The 20,349-nt window shown below is 38.4% G+C and overlaps 1 protein-coding gene and 1 non-coding gene across 6 annotated transcripts in view; one reads left to right on the forward strand and one right to left on the reverse strand.

Annotated features, from left to right (window-relative positions):
- The window catches only part of ARHGAP32 (Rho GTPase activating protein 32), a 318,023-nt gene that overhangs the window by 236,789 nt on the left and 60,885 nt on the right, over positions 1 to 20,349 (reverse strand). The window lies entirely within an intron of this gene.
- On the forward strand, positions 5,752 to 5,856 carry LOC115936327 (U6 spliceosomal RNA). The gene has a single exon (XR_004071828.1). It is a non-coding gene; the product is annotated as a U6 spliceosomal RNA (small nuclear RNA).

A 20,349-nucleotide genomic window follows, 5' to 3' on the forward strand; every position in this document is an offset into this window, starting at 1 on the left:
TTTACCCAATGCCTGTACCCCCATTGTATCTAGGAGGTAACTAACTTTCTTTTGATTTTACAGGTTCATAGGCAGAAGGGACTTGCCTCATCTCAAATGAGACTCTGGACTGTGGACTTCTGAGTTAATGATGAAATGAGTTAAGACATTGGGGGACATTGGGAAGGCATGACCGGTTTGAAATGTAAGGATACAAGATGTGGGGCGGGCCAGGGGCAGAATGATATGGTTTGGCTGTGTCCCCACCCAAATCTCATCTTGTATTGTAACTCCCATAGTTCCCACACGTTGTGGGAGGGAGCCGGTGGGTGATAACTGAATCATGGGGGTGGTTCCCCCATACTTTTCTCATGGTAGTAAGTAAGTCTCAAAAGATCTGATGCTTTTACAAGGGGAAACCACTTTCACTTGGTTCTCATTCTTTCTCTTGTCTGCTGCCATGTAAGACATGCCTTTCATCTTCCACCAAGATTGTGAGGCCTCCCGAGCCACACAGAACTGTGAGTCCATTAAACCTCTTTTTCTTTATAAATTACCCAGTCTTGGGTATGTCTTTATCAGCAGCATGAAAATGGACTAATACAACAAGCAACTTAAATTGAGTCTCAGTTTTGTAATCTCTAAAATAGAAAAAATAATACCCTTATGATGTTAATGTATAAAATAGAAACAATGCATATAATGAAACTATAGTAGTATACAGTACAAAGTCCTCAATAAATTATACCCATTGTCATCATTATCATCCCTGAACCATAAAATGTTTTCATTACTGTGATTATAGAAAAACTGAAAAAAAAATCTTAATCTGTAAATCTCTGGCTTTTAAAAAATATAATCGCTCTGTAATTTTTATTATTATTTAAAAGAGAGTGCTAATCTAAAAAATAAGAAAAAAGTCCCTATTAAGCCAGTAAGTTATTTTCTAATTATCTGAATTATTTCCATGAATGTGAAGTACGGCAAATTAACAATTACAACAGAAACCCATATTCTTCCTTCATCACACTAATACAAGGATTACAAAGAACATATAAAATCAGATCATAAGACAATTCAACATGTCATTTCCGTGTTAATAAGTGATATTAAGTGGAAATTTCATAACCGTATGAATAAGAACTCTCAAAATTCAACTGACATGGTCTTCTGTTTTTGAGTCCTGTATCTTTCACTGTAATAAGCAAAGATTATAAGTATACTTTCTGGTATTCAAGTTTGAAAAGTATGTAATGTTTATCGATGTAGAAAACTGCTTTCAACAAATACATAATCTCAGCCTATGGTTTCACTGGATCACTAACCTTTCATTATTATACATTCTATAATCATCATCTCATGTAAATACTGTAGAAAAATACTATAACGGTATACCTAACTAGATCCCCTCCAGACAATTTTTAACCACTGTTCTAGAGCCTGATATCAGTAACCAAAAAAAAATCAGAAAACCCTACAGAGTGTGATTCTACTATTTATATCTACGGATAAATCAAAACTACTGTATATAATTGTTAAATAAAATCTGAGGCCAGTGATGATTTTTCTAGTAAAAGTAAACAGCCACTAAAATACAACATTTACATGTAGTGGTTACATGAAAACAAAAAAACAAAAACACAGCCAGGTGCAGTGGCTCACATCTGTAATTCCAGTACTTTGGGAGGCCAAGGCAGGAAGATCCTTTGAGGCCAGGAGTTGAAAACCAACCAGAGCAACAGAGCGAGACTCCATCTCTATAAAAAAACTTTAAAAATTAGCCAAGCATTGTGATGCACATCTGTAGACCCAGCTACTCAGGAAGCTGAAGTGGGAAGATCGCTTGAGCACAGGAGTTTGAGGCTACAGTGAGCTACAATCACGCCACTACACTCCAGCCTGGGCAACAGAGCAAGAGCCTGTCTCTGTCTCTCTGTCTGTCTGTGTGTGTCTCTCTCTATTTATTTATATATATGTGTGTGTATATATACACACATATACATATACATATACACGTACATATACATATACACACATATATATACTGGTAATAAAAATAGTATTTTTAATACACACATGCAAAGAAGAAAGTTTGGAAAACTAAATAACAAAGATAATGCAGATGATTTTTACTTCCTTAAACTTATTTACACATTTTTAACTTTCTAACATAAAAATGTATTCACTGGCTCTCCCTCTCCCTCTCCCCACGGTCTCCCTCTCCCTCTTTCCACGGTCTCCCTCTGATGCCAAGCCGAAGCTGGACTGTACTGCTGCCATCTCGGCTCACTGCAACCTCCCTGCCTGATTCTCCTGCCTCAGCCTGCCGAGTGCCTGCAATTGCAGGCGGGCGCCGCCATGCCTGACTGGTTTTCGTATTTTTTTGGTGGACACGGGGTTTCGCTGTGTTGGCCAGGCTGGTCTCCAGCTCCTAACCACAAGTGATCCGCCAGCCTCGGCCTCCCGAGGTGCCGGGATTGCAGACGGAGTCTCGTTCACTCAGTGCTCAATGGTGCCCAGGCTGGAGTGCAGTAGCATGATCTCGGCTCGCTACAACCTCCACCTCCCAGCCGCCTGCCTTGGCCTCCCAAAGTGCCGAGATTGCAGCCCCTGCCCGGCCGCCACCCCGTCTGGGAGGTGAGGAGCGTGTCTGCCTGGCCGCCCATCGTCTGGGATGTGAGGAGCCCCTCTGCCTGGCTGCCCAGTCTAGAAAGTGAGGAGCGTCTCTGCCCGGCCGCCATCCCATCTAGGAAGTGAGGAGCGCCTCTTCCCGGCCGCCATCCCATCTAGGAAGTGAGAAGCATCTCTGCCCGGCCGCCCATCGTCTGAGATGTGGGGAGCGCCTATGCCCCGCCGCCACGTCTGGGATGTGAGGAGCGCCTCTGCCCGGCTGCGACCCCGTCTGGGAGGTGAGGAGCGTCTCTGCCCGGCCGTCCCATCTGAGAAGTGAGGAGACCCTCTGCCCGGCAACCGCCCCGTCTGAGAAGTGAGGAGCCCCTCCGCCCGGCAGCCGCCCCGTCTGAGAAGTGAGGAGACCCTCCGCCCGGCAGCCACCCCGTCTGGGAAGTGAGGAGCGTCTCCAGCCGGCAGCCACCCCGTCCAGGAGGGAGGTAGGGGTCAGCCCCCACCAGGCCAGCCGCCCCGTCCGGGAGGGAGGTGGGGGGGTCAGCCCCCCGCCCAGCCAGCCGCCCCGTCGGGGAGGGAGGTGGGGGGGTTAGCCCCCCGCCCGGCCAGCCGCCCCGTCGGGGAGGGAGGTGGGGGGTCAGCCCCCTGCCCGGCCAGCCGCCCCGTCCGGGAGGGAGGTGGGGGGGTCTGCCCCCCGCCCGGCCAGCCGCCCCATCCGGGAGGGAGGTGGGGGGGTCAGCCCCCCGCCCGGCCAGCCGCCCCGTCCGGGAGGGAGGTGGGGGGGTCAGCCGCCCGGCCAGCCGCCCCGTCCGGGAGGGAGGTGGGGGGGGTCAGCCCTCCGCCCGGCCAGCCGCCCCGTCCGGGAGGGAGGTGGGGGGGTCAGCCCCCCGCCCGGCCAGCCACCCCATCCAGGAGGTGAGGGGCGCCTCTGCCCGGCCGCCCCTACTGGGAAGTGAGGAGCCCCTCTGCCCGGCCAGCCGCCCCATCCGGGAGGGAGGTGGGGGGGTCAGCCCCCCGCCCGGCCAGCCGCCCCATCCAGGAGGTGAGGGGCGCCTCTGCCCGGCCGCCCCTACTGGGAAGTGAGGAGCCCCTCTGCCCGGCCACCACCCCGTCTGGGAGGTGTACCCAACAGCTCATTGAGAACGGGCCATGATGACAATGGCGGTTTTGTGGAATAGAAAGGGGGTAAAGGTGGGGAAAAGATTGAGAAATCGGATGGTTGCCGTGTCTGTGTAGAAAGAAGTAGACATGGGAAACTTTTCATTTTGTTCTGTACTAAGAAAAATTCTTCTGCCTTGGGATCCTGTTGATCTATGACCTTACCCCCAACCCTGTGCTCTCTGAAACATGTGCTGTGTCCACTCAGGGTTAAATGGATTAAGGGCGGTGCAAGATGTGCTTTGTTAAACAGATGCTTGAAGGCAGCATGCTCCTTAAGAGTCATCACCACTCCCTAATCTCAAGTACCCAGGGACACAAACACTGTGGAAGGCTGCAGGGTCCTCTGCCTAGGAAAACCAGAGACCTTTGTTCACTTGTTTATCTGCTGACCTTCCCTCCACTATTGTCCTATGACCCTGCCAAATCCCCCCTGCGAGAAACACCCAAGAATGATCAATTAAAAAAAAAAAACAGTCAGGAAACAACAGGTGCTGGAGAGGATGTGGAGAAATAGGAACACTTTTACACTGTTCGTGGGACTGTAAACTAGTTCAACCATTGTGGAAGTCAGTGTGGCGATTCCTCAGGGATCTAGAACTAGAAATAGCATTTGACCCAGCAATCCCATTACTGGGTATATACCCAAAGGATTATAAATCATGCTGCTATAAAGACACATGCACACGTATGTTCATTGCAGCACTATTCACAATAGCAAAGACTTGGAACCAAGCCAAATGTCCAACAACGATAGACTGGATTAAGAAAATGTGGCACATATACACCACGGAATACTATGCAGCCATAAAAAATGATGAGTTCATGTCCTTTGTAGGGACATGGATGAAGCTGGAAACCATCATTCTCAACAAACTATCACAAGGATAAAAAACCAAACACCACATGTTCTCACTCATAGGTGGGAATTGAACAATGAGAACACATGGACACAGGAAGGGGAACATCACACACCAGGGCCTGTTGTGGGGTGGGGGGAGGGGGGAGGGATAGCATTAGGAGATATACCTAATGTTAAATGATGAGTTAATGGGTGCAGCACACCAACATGGCACACGTATACGTATGTAATGAACCTGCACATTGTGCACATGTACCCTAAAACTTAAAGTATAATTTAAAAAAAAAAAAGAGTGCTGTGTCATGACATCTGCAATTAACTCAAATGAGTAGAGACACGAAAAAAAGAGATAAAGCAAATACAGAAAACATTAACTGGTGAATCTAGATGAAAAAAATGTATTCACTGTTTAGCTTTTTAGTTTTAAAGAAGTTAACAGCCTGAGTTAAAAGATCCACTCTACAGTTTCTTCTCTTGAGTAGGTGGATGCTGTTTTTCTACCCCGTATACCACAGAAGTCAATGAAAATGTTTACTGAATAAATACATAGGATTGAACGACTGAAAAATCTAGGTCCCAGGAATAGGAAATATAAGTTCAAAAATAAATGAAGGCAATGTGCATAAAGAAGGCAATATTCTTATACTGACCAAGATAAATCAAAAATAGAGAGAATATGAAAAAAGCAAAGACAGGAAGTAAAATCATGTATGTGATATAAATAAGAAAACTTAAACAGATTCTTTTCATATCAAGATCTCAGAATCATGAAATAAATTTATATATCAGGAATTAAGTCAATTTCCCTTCTAAATGTTTCCCATCCTAACCTATGAAGAACCAAAATCAATGGTATTTAAACCACATTAATAAAAAGATACAATAACCACAATATCTACAAGTACAAGGATTGCACCAACCCAATATTTACTGTTGAATTCATACGCCACATCACTTTGTCTCATTGCTTCCTTTCTCAAAAAGGTCACAAAAGCCAACTCAGAAATACTTTGTTCTAACACTAAAGAGCTCAAAGTGCTCTTGTGCAAGGGGAGGAAATAAAAAAAAGAATAGAAAAGAAAAACACGCTACTAGCGTAGCAGATTCTACTGAATGAAATCAAAGCAGTGCTTGCTTCAGCAGTACATATACTAAAATTGGAACAATACAGAGATTAGCACAGCCCCTGCGCAAGGATGAAATTCAAGTAGTCAGAGGCTAGAGAGAACAATTCATACACCTACCTAGCTATGGGCACACAGAACAAGCAAGTTGTATCAACTTCAGAATTCCACTGGCAGACTCGACAAATAACAAAAACACTTGCTTTATCAGATACATTCCAATCTAGTGATCTTAGGAAATCCCTCTCACTGGCTAAGCAACCATCTTATCAGTCTAAGTGACGACCCGTTTTTGCCTTCAATCTACAGATAAAGTAAATCAAAACTATTACATATATTGGTTAAATAAAATCTGAGGCAAGTGATAATTTTTCTAGCAACTTATTCAACATGTGCAAGTAGTAAACAAAAACAAAAAACACCAGTAAAGTAACACATGAATAAAACATATCAGAATCAGTCATCTTTTTAAATGAACATTGGATATTAAAAAAGTATCTCTATCTGAAAAGGAATCTATAGGACTGAAAGAAGAAAATAGGCCACAGTAAATTAAGGTAAAAGTATAGTGTTGAAAATTAGGGACTGATTTAGTAAAAGATTTTGTAAAAATAATGAAGGTTGAGAATCCTTAAACATAATGTTGAGCCAGGTGTGGTGGTTTACCCTGCAATCCCAGCACTTTGAGAGGCTGAGGCAGGAGGATCCCTTAAGGCCAGGAGTTTAAGACCAGGTTGAACAAAGCCCTGTCTCTACAAAAAAAAAAAAGAAAGAAAGAAAAAAGAAAAATTAGCTGGGCATGGTGGTGCACGCCTGTAATCTCAGCTACTCGGGAGGCTGAGGTGAGAGGCTTGTTTGAGCCCAGGAGTTCTAGGCTGTGGTGAGCTGTGATTGTGCCACTACACACCAGCCCGGTCGACAGAGTGAGACCCCCATCTAAAAAAATTGCATATATATAAAATTGCATACATAATTATATATAATTTTATACATATATAAATTATACATATAAAAGTACATATATACATATGTATATATAATATATATTTATACTATATAAAATATATAATTACATAATTTATAAAAATAAAATATATATAAGATTGAATTAAAGGAAATAATATTTCCTGAGTTAAAATTTTGATTGAATATGCTATAGTCCATGAGATACAGAAGGCATCAGCTATATTACATATTTTAGGACCTTAGAAAATTGTGGTCTTATCATACACATAAATTGTATACATATAAAAACTATATATAACCATATTCCTGCTCACTGCTGTAACTGGACTTCCTCCTAATGTTAATGATACTGCAAATAAAAACTCTAAATATAAATTGAATGAATAATCAGGGGAGAAAGCAAATGGTCTAAGTAGACTCCCCCTCAGTGAAAAGTCTGGGGAGAGGTCAGGAAGAGACTAGGATGAAATCAATAGGGGTAAGGCTATGCAAAAAGAAAAGAAAAAAAAAGCTGTACTAAGTTTTCATGCTTGAAAAGCTCAAGGTATTGCATAAATTCAGTAGAGTTTCTCCCACGAAACTAGTTGAAGAAATAGAAATAAATCCAATGTTTTCAATCTGCCGTTTACTTACTGGTATCCTTACCTGTATAGTTCACTCTGCTTTGAAGTTGGTTTGAGACTGAAGTAATTTTAGCAACTTGCTACTTATCTTATTCTGACTGCTCCTGTGCTATTTCTCAGAGAGGGTTGTAAGAGTAAAAATGAGAATCAATAATGACTAGTTTACTTAAAGTACTAGAGACCATTCAACTACTTACAAAATTACAGGCATTTTTCTCAAATCACAAACATCCTATCCTCAAGTAACAGAAGCTAAATGCTGTACTTTTAAACTTTAATTTGGGGTATCTTATTTTGATTTAAAGTAAGTGTACTACTACTACTACTATTCTGGTATCAGTAATTCTTCAATTTTATTTTCCTAGGAAGGAGAATTTAAGTTCCTGCCTGCTCATTTATTTCTGGAAACAGAGAAGCATTTTTCCCATTATCCTTTCTTATTGAAATTTGTTCTGCTAAGTTTTATCCACTGCAAAAATAAAGTTAATCATTTGAAGAATAAAATATAATAGGGAAGTAAAAAGAAGTTTAATATATGCATCTCTTTAAAAGATATACAGATTTATGTTTAAATTTGAATGATCTATAAATTAGGAATTTAATATCTGTCTACTTCTTCTGATTTTGCTAGAACCAGACATCAATATTATCATCTCTGGGGCTTTTTATATTATATTTTCAAAATGAACAATAAATACAAAGTACATTTTCTGATGTCTCAAACATTACTTGAAAAATAATAAGGCTGTTTTTAAGTGTCAACTGAGAATTTTCAAGTTACATCACTGTTCTAACTTTGCTTACTGATATACAATTCATTAAGTTACTTTTTCACTATTACAGGTACTATTCAAGTTACCAGATACACAGCAATTGGAAACAACAGTATTATCCTTGAGTATCCATGGTTCCATTTAGAAATAATACTGGATTTTTAAATTTAAGAAATTTGGGCTCAGACAATTCAAATTCCTTCTGTGCCACTTATTATCTATGTGAACTTACACAATTCACCAAAAATCTCTGAAGATCAATTTCCTCTTCTGAACAGAATAATCATACCCAGTCATATTGTTGACGTAATTACATGAAACAGGATAAAGTCCTATATAGATGTTCAAAAAATGGAAGGTATAATATAACAATAAAAGAAAAGTACTTGGTGAATCTAGGTTTGGATCTACTAAAATGTTTAACTCTTCTGGAAAAGGAAACAAAATTCTCATTTATTTAACTTACTACTTTAGTTTTTCAATATATATGCTAGATACTATGATGCTATCCTTCAAAGCAATTACCACACTCCTAAACACTTAGTATGTACTCAAAAATCATTTAATTTAAATATTTTAACTTTTTTATTATGGGAAATTTCAACCATATACAAAAGTATATATAATAGAATAATGAACCAATAGGTATCTATTACTCAGCTTTAACAATTAACAAGGGCAAATCTCATCTCTACTCCCCACCCCCATTTGACTGGATTATATGTAAGCAAATCCTAGATATCATATCATTTCATTCATAAATAATTCAGCATGTATCTCTAAAATATAGTATTTTTAAATAAAAATATTATCTTACCTTAGGAATCCACTAATCACTCAATTACCACAAATATCCACTCAAGGTAAACTTTTCCAACTGCCTTGAACCTTCTTTTTAATTAATTTATTTACTGAAACATGGTCTCACTCTGTCACCCAAGCTGGAGTGCAGCAACAGGGTCATAACTCACTGCAGCATCAACCTCGTGGGCTTAAGGGATCCTTCTGCCTCAGCCTACCAAGTAGCTAGGACTACAGGAATGTGCCACCATGCCTGGCTAGTTTTTAAATATTTTGTAGACATAAAGTCTTGCTATGTTGACCAGGCTGGTCTCAAACTCCTGGTCTCAAGGGATCCTCCTTGCCTGGGTCTCCTAATCTGCTAGGATTACAGACGAGGGCTGCCACACCCAGCCACTGATTTTTTCTTTTTTTAAATAGCTCATTCATTTGAATCAGAAAGTCCACACATGATATTCTGGTAAATAAGTCTCTTAAGTCTCTTTAAAGTTTCCCCTTCCTCCATTTTTTATTATCATATATGGTTGAAGAAACCAGGTTTGGTATATTCTCTGACAGTCTTTATCTTGCTGATTATGTCCCAGTAGTGTTGTTCTATGGGTTCCTCTAGCTCTTATATTTCCTGTAAGCCATTCTTTTTTTTTTTTTTATGAATATACTTTAAGTTCTGGGGTACACGTGCAGAACGTGTAGGTTTGTTACATAGGTATACATGTGCCATGGTGGTTTGCTGCACCCACCAACCCGTCATCTACATTAGGTATATCTCCTAATGCTATCCCTCCCATAGCCCCTCACCCCCCAACAGGCCCCGGTGTGTGATGTTCCCCTCTTTGTGTCCATGTGTTCTCACTGCACAACTCCCACTTATGAGTGAGAACATGCAGTGTTTGGTTTTCTGTTCCTGTGCTAGTTTGCTGAGAATGATGGTTTCCAGCATCATCCATGTCCCTGCAAAGGACATGAACTCATCCTTTTTTATGGCTGCATAGTATTCCATGGTGTGTATGTGCCACATTTTCTTTATCCAGTCTATCACTGATGGGCATTTGGGATGGTTCCAAGTCTTTGCTATTGTGAACAGTGTTGCAATAAACATACATGTGCGTGTGATTTATAATCCTTTGGGTATATACCCAATAATGGTATCGTTGAATCAAATGGTATTTCTGGTTCCAGATCCTTGAGGAATCGTCACACTGTCTTCCACAATGGTTGAACTAAATTACACTCCCACCAACAGTGTAAAAACGTTCCTATTTCTCCACATCCTCTCCAGGATCTGTTGTTTCCTGACTTTTTAATGATCGCCATTCTAACTAGCGTGAGATGGTATCTCACTGTGGTTTTGATTTGCATTTCTCTAATGACCAGTGATGATAAGCTTTTTTTCATGTTTGTTGGCTGCATAAATGTCTTCTTTTGAGAAGTGTCTGTTCATATCCTTTGGCCACTTTTTTATGTGCTTTTTTTTTTTTTTGTAAATTTGTTTAATTTCTTTGTAGATTCTGGATGTTAGTAGCCCTTTGTCAGATGGATAGGTTGCAAAAATTTTCTCCCATTCTGTAGGTTGCCTCTTCACTCTAGCTTTACTGAATGGCTTACCCTGATGCTTTCTGCCATTTCTACAAGCCTTCTAAAATAAATATTAATCAAAAGAACAACAAAAATGATAAAATAATAGAAAGTACAAAGAAAAAAACAACCAATGGGCCAGAAATAATCTGTTCTTGCAACATATTAAGAATGTATACATGGGGCAGCTATCCAAGGCATGGCACATTTAGAGGTTTTGAATGTTTCTCTTGTAACCAAAATGGACTCTTTTGTCCTCTCCCACCATCTACAACATTTCTACGTCCTCCCACACAATCCACTAAGAAGAAGGGCATTACCTGCACACAACTGAACAATCTATGACTATTACTAAGATTCCACCTAGTATGTTTGCCACTCTGATTCATTCCTACCGTTTTAAAAGAATAAAAAAAAATATATAAAAGCTATGTGAACTTCGAAATATCCTTAAAGTAGAGGACAGAAACATTACAAGCACTCCTATTTGGTCAGGAAAGAGGAAACAACTTATCTTAGAATGAATTCATCAGTTTCATAAAATGCAGGAACAACCCATTCTAGTCTATTAAACTTCATTCTCCAACTCTAGAGATCAAGAAAAGATTTAACTGTAACAGGCTGCACACCTGAGAAAACACAGATTCATGAGATGATATTAATGCAGAGAAACAGACATTAATAAACCTTGCTGGGCCTGGGCGTCCAGCATGTTAGTTCCAAGTAACGTAGTTTTGTCAAGGAGAACTAGATCTCCTCCCACCGACTACCCAACAAGAAAACATACTATTTGGCCAGTGTACCAGAACCTTCAGATCAAACAACAGTTAAGACAGTAACAGATTCTGAAAGGATCAAATATATCCACAAATTAAGGAGGAGTTCTTAAGTAAACAAATGGAAAAGACAATTAATCATGCATGGCTTGTTTGGCCACCTTCAAACAACCGGAGAGTGGATGACCATCCATTCTGTCATTTTCTTTTCTTTTTTTTTTTTTTGAGACAGAGTCTTGCTCTTGTTGCCCAGGCTGGAATGCAGTGGAACATATTTACAAAATACATACCAGCATAATAAAAATACCACCTTAAACTAATATCGCAGTTTACTATTTTCAAAGCAATTTGACATACTGCAAAGAAAACAAGTGACAAAAAAGAGTGGAAATTTTCCATCTAAAATAGAAACTTTAGAGTTCTAAACTTTCCAAAGAACAGAAAGTATTCAGAATTGAATTCACTATAATCCTTCAATAACTATATAGTCTAACATTCAAGAGCTTAATAACAAAAATAGTTGTAACACATTCCAGGAAATGAGTATGCCACAAGAAAGAATGGTAATTTAAACAGCATTGTTTTCCAAGGAAAAACTCTTAAGACTGTTTCTTCAAAAGCATGGCTTTAGAAGAGAGAGTCTCAACATTTTTTCTCTGCCCCAAAACAGTTCGAGGATACACACAATCTCATTAGTAACAATGACTCATAACCTATTTAGAGATTTATTTTGATAAACAATTTTAAAAGCAAATTATCTTTGAGAGTGTCAAGCTGGTTGAGCATTCAAACCTTAAGGTGAAAATTATTTTAATTAGAACTTAATTTAGTTGAAATCTGCAGCACAAAAGAAGTTAAAGAGAGGCAAGAGAGGAAAGGGGCTGGATGGCACAGAGTCTCTGGTCAGCTAAGGGCAATAAGAGAGGAAGACAGACAAAGAAGAAAAAAAAGTAGGATTCTAAATATAAAAAAAAAGTAAGATATATAAAAAAAGTAAATATAAAAAAAAAAAGTAAGATTCTAAATACAAATAGACAGCACTAAGGATTTGTCTAGGCACCTGGAAGGGTACCTTTACTGCACATGCCTTGACAGGAGCTGAATTCTTATGTCAGAAATGGCTTGGAAGACTGCAAACAGAAAACACCCACTGGGCAAAGCCATCATTTTTCTCAAAACTGAAACACTGGTTCTATTTCTGGTTTACAAATTTTGCAAAAAAAAAAAAAAAAAAAATTGTAAAAAGTTCTGAAAAATGTAATACATGATGGCAAAGAAAGTAAAGATTTTTCTTCTCTAACTCTTAAAAGCATAAAACTGAAGATCATAAAATCAATTCAGTGTATGAATGTTTTATCAAATATAATAAACTTAGAACACGAAGGATACCACTTAAAAGCTGAAAAGTTTTGTATGTAACTCTAAAAATTCACAGATGAAATCGACATAAATCATAACCAGAATGTCGGGGGATATCAGTAAGGGTACCAATATGCTTCCTCAAAATATTCTTGAAATAACACCAACGTGACAGAATGCTCAAGTGCATGAACTCTGGTTGTGAATCAACGTGGGGGTAATTCTTATGCTGTTATTCACAATTTTGTGAGGCTACCATCTATGAAATTAGGAACATTTGCCTAAGAGCTGATGCAGATGTCTATGACAATAAAGAAGAATTAAGTCAATGGCTACGACTGCTGAAAAGAATGAGGAGCCAGAGAAGCATTCATGTCAGAAGACAAACACTTTAAACTACTATTAGCATTTACTGGGATTTCATATATTTGAATATTTCCAAAGGGAGAAGAAACCTTGAAAACAGCCTATTCTGAAGTCAGCTAGGAAACTAAACTCTAGAAATTCATATTTGTTTCTTCTACCTTACAACTGTATGGGAAATTTTCACACTGTATTTCATTTTAATTCTGATAACCAGAAGAACCTAGTGATGTGATAAAATAAACAACACTGTCCCTGTATTACAGCTGAGAAAACTGAAGCATGCCCAAGGTCACACAATTTACTAGTGGTAGTTGCCTTTTAGTTTATCTTTGAACAAACATTTTAAATGTCTCCTCCTCTGAGAAATTTTCAAATTATTACCCAGTCCAAAGCATTCTCCTTTCTGCTTTCCCACAATACTTTCAAAAATACCACTCCCAAATACTTCCAAAAACACAAGAGAAACAGACAATGAGACATTAAGCGATCTGCACAAGGACGTACTGGTGGAGTTTGAGTCTGACTCCAGAGATTATGCAATTAACCACTAAACTATTTCCCGAAATGATCACTAACCAAGTATGATCTTTTCTGCTATAACTCCTTTGCATAAAGTGAATTAGTTCATATAAGCTTAGTAAATGGGGTATGATGTCAATATAACTCAGATTATATATAACTATTTTTCCCACACTTTTTGGCCATGTATGTCCAGCTTAACACGAAGTTCACTGACACAAGCCAATGCAGTGAACTGCACGGGACTGCTGCACTGTTCATGGCGCTCATTCATGCCACTTTGTTGCTACTTCAATTTGGTCACTTACTATGTCCTGGTAGGGCTTTTTGCATAGCACTTCCTCATTTTTTGTGTACTTTGTCCTAATCTCGGCAGTCTATCAGCCTCAAACCTTCAATGCATCCCTTTCCATCAGCAACCACCACCTTTAAAGATAAAATCCTATATTTACTGTAATATTTCTTTACTTATTAGGACTCTGACATGTTTTTTAACTAACTGTTTTTAACTAACTGTTTGACTAGACTGCTATTGCTTTTATTAGTGATCTGGATATAATGCTGTATAGATTTTGAGTGATTTGTGCAACTCCATTTTTCCCAGACCTTTAATTTCTAGTATATGATGGTTACAACCACAAGATTTCTCAGAAATGTATCTCAATTATAGCAAAAACAATTGTATAAAAATGTTTTTGAACCAATATCAATATTTACTATATATTCCTTTAGAGCCAGTCAGATCTTTCAAGTTTTTCTGTAGAATAAAATTGCTTCCATCAAAAATGCTGGGCATCTAACACAATAGAACAGTTATTCATTCCCTACTCTTTTCAGTGCCTTCTATGCAAGCCGAAAGTCAGGAGTTCCTTAGAAGGTTAGAAGAGAAATGCATAAACATGCTATGACTGGCTCCTAAACTTGACCAGGCATCACCCACCCACTTGTGTAACTTAAAGAAAATACAGGTTCCCCTGCCCTCACACAGACCTCCTGGATTTCCAGAGACTGATTCCAGAATCTATATTTGAAAACTTCCACAGTTGATTGTGTTTAATGATCAGGCATTTACATAAGAAAGAAAAATGCATAAAAATTAAGCCCCAAAAATATGCTTTTACTTTCTGTAATGACAAATAATTCAAGTGAAATAAATATCATTCCTAAATGTAAAGTACTAAAATTGGCCAGGTGTGGTGGCTCACACCTGTAATCCCAGCACTTTGGGAGGACGAGGTGGGAAGATCACTTGAGTCCAGGAGTTTAAGACCAGCCTAGGCAACATAGTGAGACTTGGTCTCCACAAAAAATATAAAATTAGGCAGGCATGCCTGGTGCATGCCTGCAGTCCCAGCTACTTGGGGGACTGAGGTGGAAGGACTGCTTGAGCCTGGAAGGTCAAAGCTGCAGTGAGCTATGATCACACCACTGCACTCCAGCCTGGGTGACAGAGCAAGACCCTGTCTCAAAATATGAAAAAAGAAAATAAAAGTACTGAAATCGTATAAATGCCCATTTTTAATCATGTATCTCAGAATGATCAATTCAAATATGGAAGGTCTGTTCATTAGCCATATATGATTAATAATGAGTGGAAATAAAAATGTAACTATCAACTGTATTTTCCAACTAGTTGCCTAATATGAAAATAAGGCTCTCATTGTGGGAAACAAGCAAAAATATTGGTGTTTGTGATATATGCACATACAGAAAGTTTTATTTCAGCTCTGTCAATCTGAAAGATGGCAAGTCACAATCATCTTTTGACTTTTTTATTCTGGAATTCTTCAGTCTGCTGGAGCAAATTATTCTCATTTAAGCTGTACCAATATCACTATACTAACTATACTGCTTAATTTACCTCAACATAATTTATGTTTTTCCCAGTAATATTTCCTAAATACTTATATGAATCTACCACAGTTGGCAGAATGCTATTGCTCCAATAGTACATAGTCTAGCACAATTGTAATGTTTTAGATGGCAATTAGAGCAAGTTACACTACATAAATGAAATGGTCTGCAAAACTTCATAGCATAACTTGTTGTGTACTTAAATATTTGTGATCCAATTTGATCATTAAACATTGTATGCGTGTATCAAAATATCACATGTACCCCATAAACAAGTACAACTATTATGTATCCAAAATAAGTTTTTTTAAAAATTGTGATCCAGAATTCTTACAAGACAACAAAATTTTAATGTAGGTGCAAAAAAAAAAAAAAAAGCTCAATTTTCATGTAAATAAACAAACCTTATTTGGGCTACCAAACATCATTAATTTGAGTCTCAAATTATATGTGTATCTGGCCTTTGCCTTGTTGTCCCAAGAATACATATACTTCATTATTCTCCAAACCACAAAAACTTATATTTCATAATATTATATTTCAAATAAAATATAGTGTAAGACCTATGCATTTCCATTTGTCTAGCCTCATACATTTGTATTCACTTCGTAGTTCCGCTATCTGAAATTTAAATGATATAAACTAAGATACAGCGTAATCAAGAGATGTCCCCAAGTCACTAACAGGCTGCAATGTTCAATGAAACTCACCTTTCACCAAAAATGGACAAAATCACTGCTTCCTGAGTTAAACCAGAAAAATACTCAGGAGGTATTTTAACTGACACAAAGAACGTAGCTTGCCACCTATAGTAGTTACATTTTAATCTTCCATTTGTCAGAACTACTTGCCAAAGGCAACTGACAGCCGGTAATAATATAATGAGATTCCCTGCAACTGGCAGCAGGTGCGTAACAGTAATGGAGAAAAGTCACTGTTACATGAGTCCAAGATGTCATCACAGTACCCTTATAAGGTACTGCAGGACATGTTAAAAATAGTGTGGCCAATCTCAATTACAGTAAATGAATGCTATATTATTAATATTATATGATAATATTAAATGATGTTAGTAACATTTAATGTAATATAAATAGACAAAACTCCTGAAAATGTCAGCTTCCCTTATCTTGAATTTTGATGTAGATAACATTTTTAATAGTGCAACATTTTCATAATGCTACATAAGCCATTTTAAAACACTTCAAATAGATACAGTGCTCTGTGACAGCCAAAATGACAAATCATACGAAGACACTACAGGGATAATAAATTGAGGCATTAAATGAGGTCAGGAAGAGACAGGAAACGAGAATAAATAGTTTTGTAGGGCGAAAAGTCAGTGTTTTAAATAATTTTTAATAAAAATTATAAAAAATCCTGCAGGTAAGAATGTTTGTTTTGTTTTCTTATACCTCAAGTAGTAATTTTTAAAAGAGAATTGCAGACCCCTCCGGAAAACCCGTAACTCCAGTCTAACCATGAGAAAAAAAAAAAATCAGACAAACCACGACTGGGGGACATTCTACACAATAACTGACCAGTACTAGTCAAAATCGTAAAGTTCATCAAAATCAAGGAAAGTCTGAGAAACTGTCACAACAAAAAGAAGCCTATGGAGAAATGATGATTCAAGGTAATGGCATCCCAGATGAAATCCTGGAATAGAAGAAAAAAGTATGAAGAAACTAAAGAAATTCAAATGAAGTATAGACTTCAGTTAACAATAATATATCCATATTGGTTCATTACGTATGATGAACATACCACACTAATGTAAGATGTTAACAGTAGGGGAAATTGGATATGAGGTCAACGAGAAGTCTCTGTTCTATATCTGCAACTTTTCCATAAATCTAAAATTATTCTAAAATAAAAATTTTTTTTAATTGCTATTTTAAGTGACAGAAAACATAACTAGAACTGGCTTGAATGAAAATAAATTTATTGATTCATATAACGGAAACTATCTAAGGGGTGGTCTCACTTTAAGCACAGAGAGATTGAGGGGGTTCAAAGGGCTTCCAGGAAGGTGTCTCTCCTTTGTTGCCTTCACTCTGCTCTCCAGAGGTGGACTACAGTCTTAAGTTCCATGTAGAGACAATATTGCCACAACATTTGCTTTGAAGATGCAAGTTTGTTTCAAATTGATGTATGAGGGAACAATGTGAACACAGCATGAATTCAGCATTTGCTTACGCTTGACTTCATCTGACAAGAGCACTAGGTACGGTCAGCAAACTTTTTCTGTAAAGGGCCAGATAATAAATAGTTTAGGCTTTGTGGACCACATGGTCTCTGTCACAGCTGCTCAATTCCATCTTCGTAGAAGGAGAGGAGCCACAGACAATAGCAAATGAATGGGCATGGCTGTTTTTCAATAAAACTTTATTGACCAAAACAAGCAGGACAGTTTGTCCATCACTAAACCAAGTGAATTAAGAAAACTGCATGCAGCTGACCCCAGCCGCTTAGGAACACTCAAAATGGATATACCTCCCAAGACAATGAGCCACATCCTCTACTCAGGTGTTAACAACTTTCTCTCCTCTTTCTGAGCAGCCTCCTTCCATCACTTCACAGTAACTCACATGCTGCTATTCTTACAACCACAGGGTGACCACAACCCCCAGCCCTCATCTCTCTTTAATTTTCCCCTTTCTTAAACCTAGGCTTAAGGTTTCCTTATGATTTGGCTAGGATTAGGGTTTTGGTGCCTCAGTTTAGCAATAACAGTTCCTTTCCTCATAAGGTAATTGTGAGAACTAAACGAGTTAATGTATGTGCTAGAACACATCCTAGCACTCAGGGCATTCTATATGTATTAATTTCTGCTTTGATCATGGTATTAGTTTCCAACTGCTGTTGTAACAAGTCACTCCAAATTCAATGGCTTAAAACAACAGAAATGTATTCTCTTACAATTCTGAAGGTCAGAAGTCCAAAATCAGTCTCAGTGGGCTAACATCAAGGTTTCAGCAGGGCTGGTTCCTTCTGGAGAGGGGAGAATCTTATTTCCTTGCCTTTTTCAGTTTCTAAAGTCCATTTACATTCCTTGGCTCATGACCCCTCCCTCACATCACTCCAACTTCTTGCTTCTGTTATTACATCTACTACTCAGCCTAACTCTCCTGTCTCTCTGAGAATCCCTGTGATTACCTTGGGCTCACCCAGATAATCCAGGATAATCTCCCTATCTCAAAATCATTAGCTTAATCACATCTGCAAAGTCCTTTTTGCCATGTGTGGCAAACCGATATGGCTCCCAAAAATACCTCCATGTCCTAATCCCTAGAAGTTATAAATGCTACCTTATTTGAAAAAAGAGTCTTTGCAGACTTGAATAAATGAAGAATTTTGAGACGAGAAGATAATCCTGGATTATGCAGGCAGTCTCTAAATGCTTGTTAGAGAGAGGCAGAGGGGGTCTGGACACAGAGGAGAAAGAGCGATGTGAAAACAGAGGCAGAAATTGGAATGACAGGAATGTCAGCAGCTACCAGAAACAAGAAAAGGCAAGGAAAGAATTCTCACCTAGAGCCTCTGGAGTGAGGACAACCCTGCCCACACCTTATTTCAGACTTCTGGTCTCCAAAACCAGAAGAGTAAGTTTCTACTCTTATAGCCGCCAAGTCTGTGGTAATTTGTTGCAGCAGCAACAAACACACCATGCAGAGTAACATACAGGTTCCAGGGATTCAGATGTGGACATATTTGACAGACCACTATTCAGACTACCAGTCTTTATTCAAATCCTCCTCTGTTCTCTTTGAAAAATATATTTTGATATTCTTTTTCTCTCTCCTTGAGTTACATGGGTAATTCATTTATTCTAATTCTTTATTAATATGTATATTTAAGGCCGGTGGCAGTGGCTCACTCCTGTAATCCCAGCACTTTGGGAGGCCCAGGCAGGTGTATTACTTGAGGTTAGGAGTTCGAGATCAGCCTGGTGAAATCCTGACCTTCCTAAAAATACAAAAATTAGCCCAGCATGGTGGCTGGTGCCTGTAATCCCAGCTACTTGGGAGTAAGGCAGGAAAATTCCTTGAACCCAGGAGGCAGAGGCTGAAGTGAGCCAAGATTGCGCCACTGCACTCCAGCCTGGGCGACAGAGTGAGACTGTCTTTAAAAAAAAAAAAAAAGACAATCTTTCAGGTTTTAGCTGAGTCCCCATAGGTTCTAATACATTTTATCATCATTTTCTACAATTTTTAAATTCTTCAACTCAAAAATTTATTTAAAGATTTTTAATTGCCCAGTGATGGTGATTTGTTTTTATAAGTTTTTTTCTAAAATTATTAACTTCTACTTTTATTCCACCTCAACTATTTATATTTTGGGAAATTTACTGAAGTTTTTTTTTCTAAATGGCCCAATATATAATCAGTTTTTGTAATGTTCCAAGAGAACTTGAAAATAAGGTGTGCTCTGTTTATTGAGCATAAAGTTAAATATATTTTAACTAAATATACCTCACATTAATCAGGTTGTTCTAAATCTTTACTTAATTTTTGGCTACTGCTTTGTCCAATAATTTATTTTTCCTTATTTTTTATAGTTTTGACTTTATGTTTGTTAATGCTATGTTATTTGGAGCATGAATAATCAGTGTGCACTCTTTATTATTGTAAACCTCCTTCTTTGCCTCTTTAAATCTTTTCTGCTCTAAATTCACCCTGTCTGATATCAAAACCTGTATCTCCCCCTTTCTTGTTAGCTATTGTTATAAGTAATCCAGAAACCTGTCGTCTATGCTCTGAAAACTAAGCTGCCACCACAGTAACACAAACCATATATAAGGTTAATGAAGAAACTGATACACAACAGTAGTGCAAGATAGGTCACCCTGGGGCCATGTCATGCCAAGGGGTATGCCTTGCCAAAATCTAACACTGCCTAAGTGGTAGGAAGATGTTAAATCCCAGGCAGTATTTATTTTTTAAAAGTTCAGTATAAAAGATATCTCTCTTCTATGAGCATTTTCTA

Source organism: Gorilla gorilla, chromosome 9 (assembly GCF_029281585.2).
Source record: "Gorilla gorilla gorilla isolate KB3781 chromosome 9, NHGRI_mGorGor1-v2.1_pri, whole genome shotgun sequence".
NCBI lineage: Eukaryota > Metazoa > Chordata > Mammalia > Primates > Hominidae > Gorilla > Gorilla gorilla.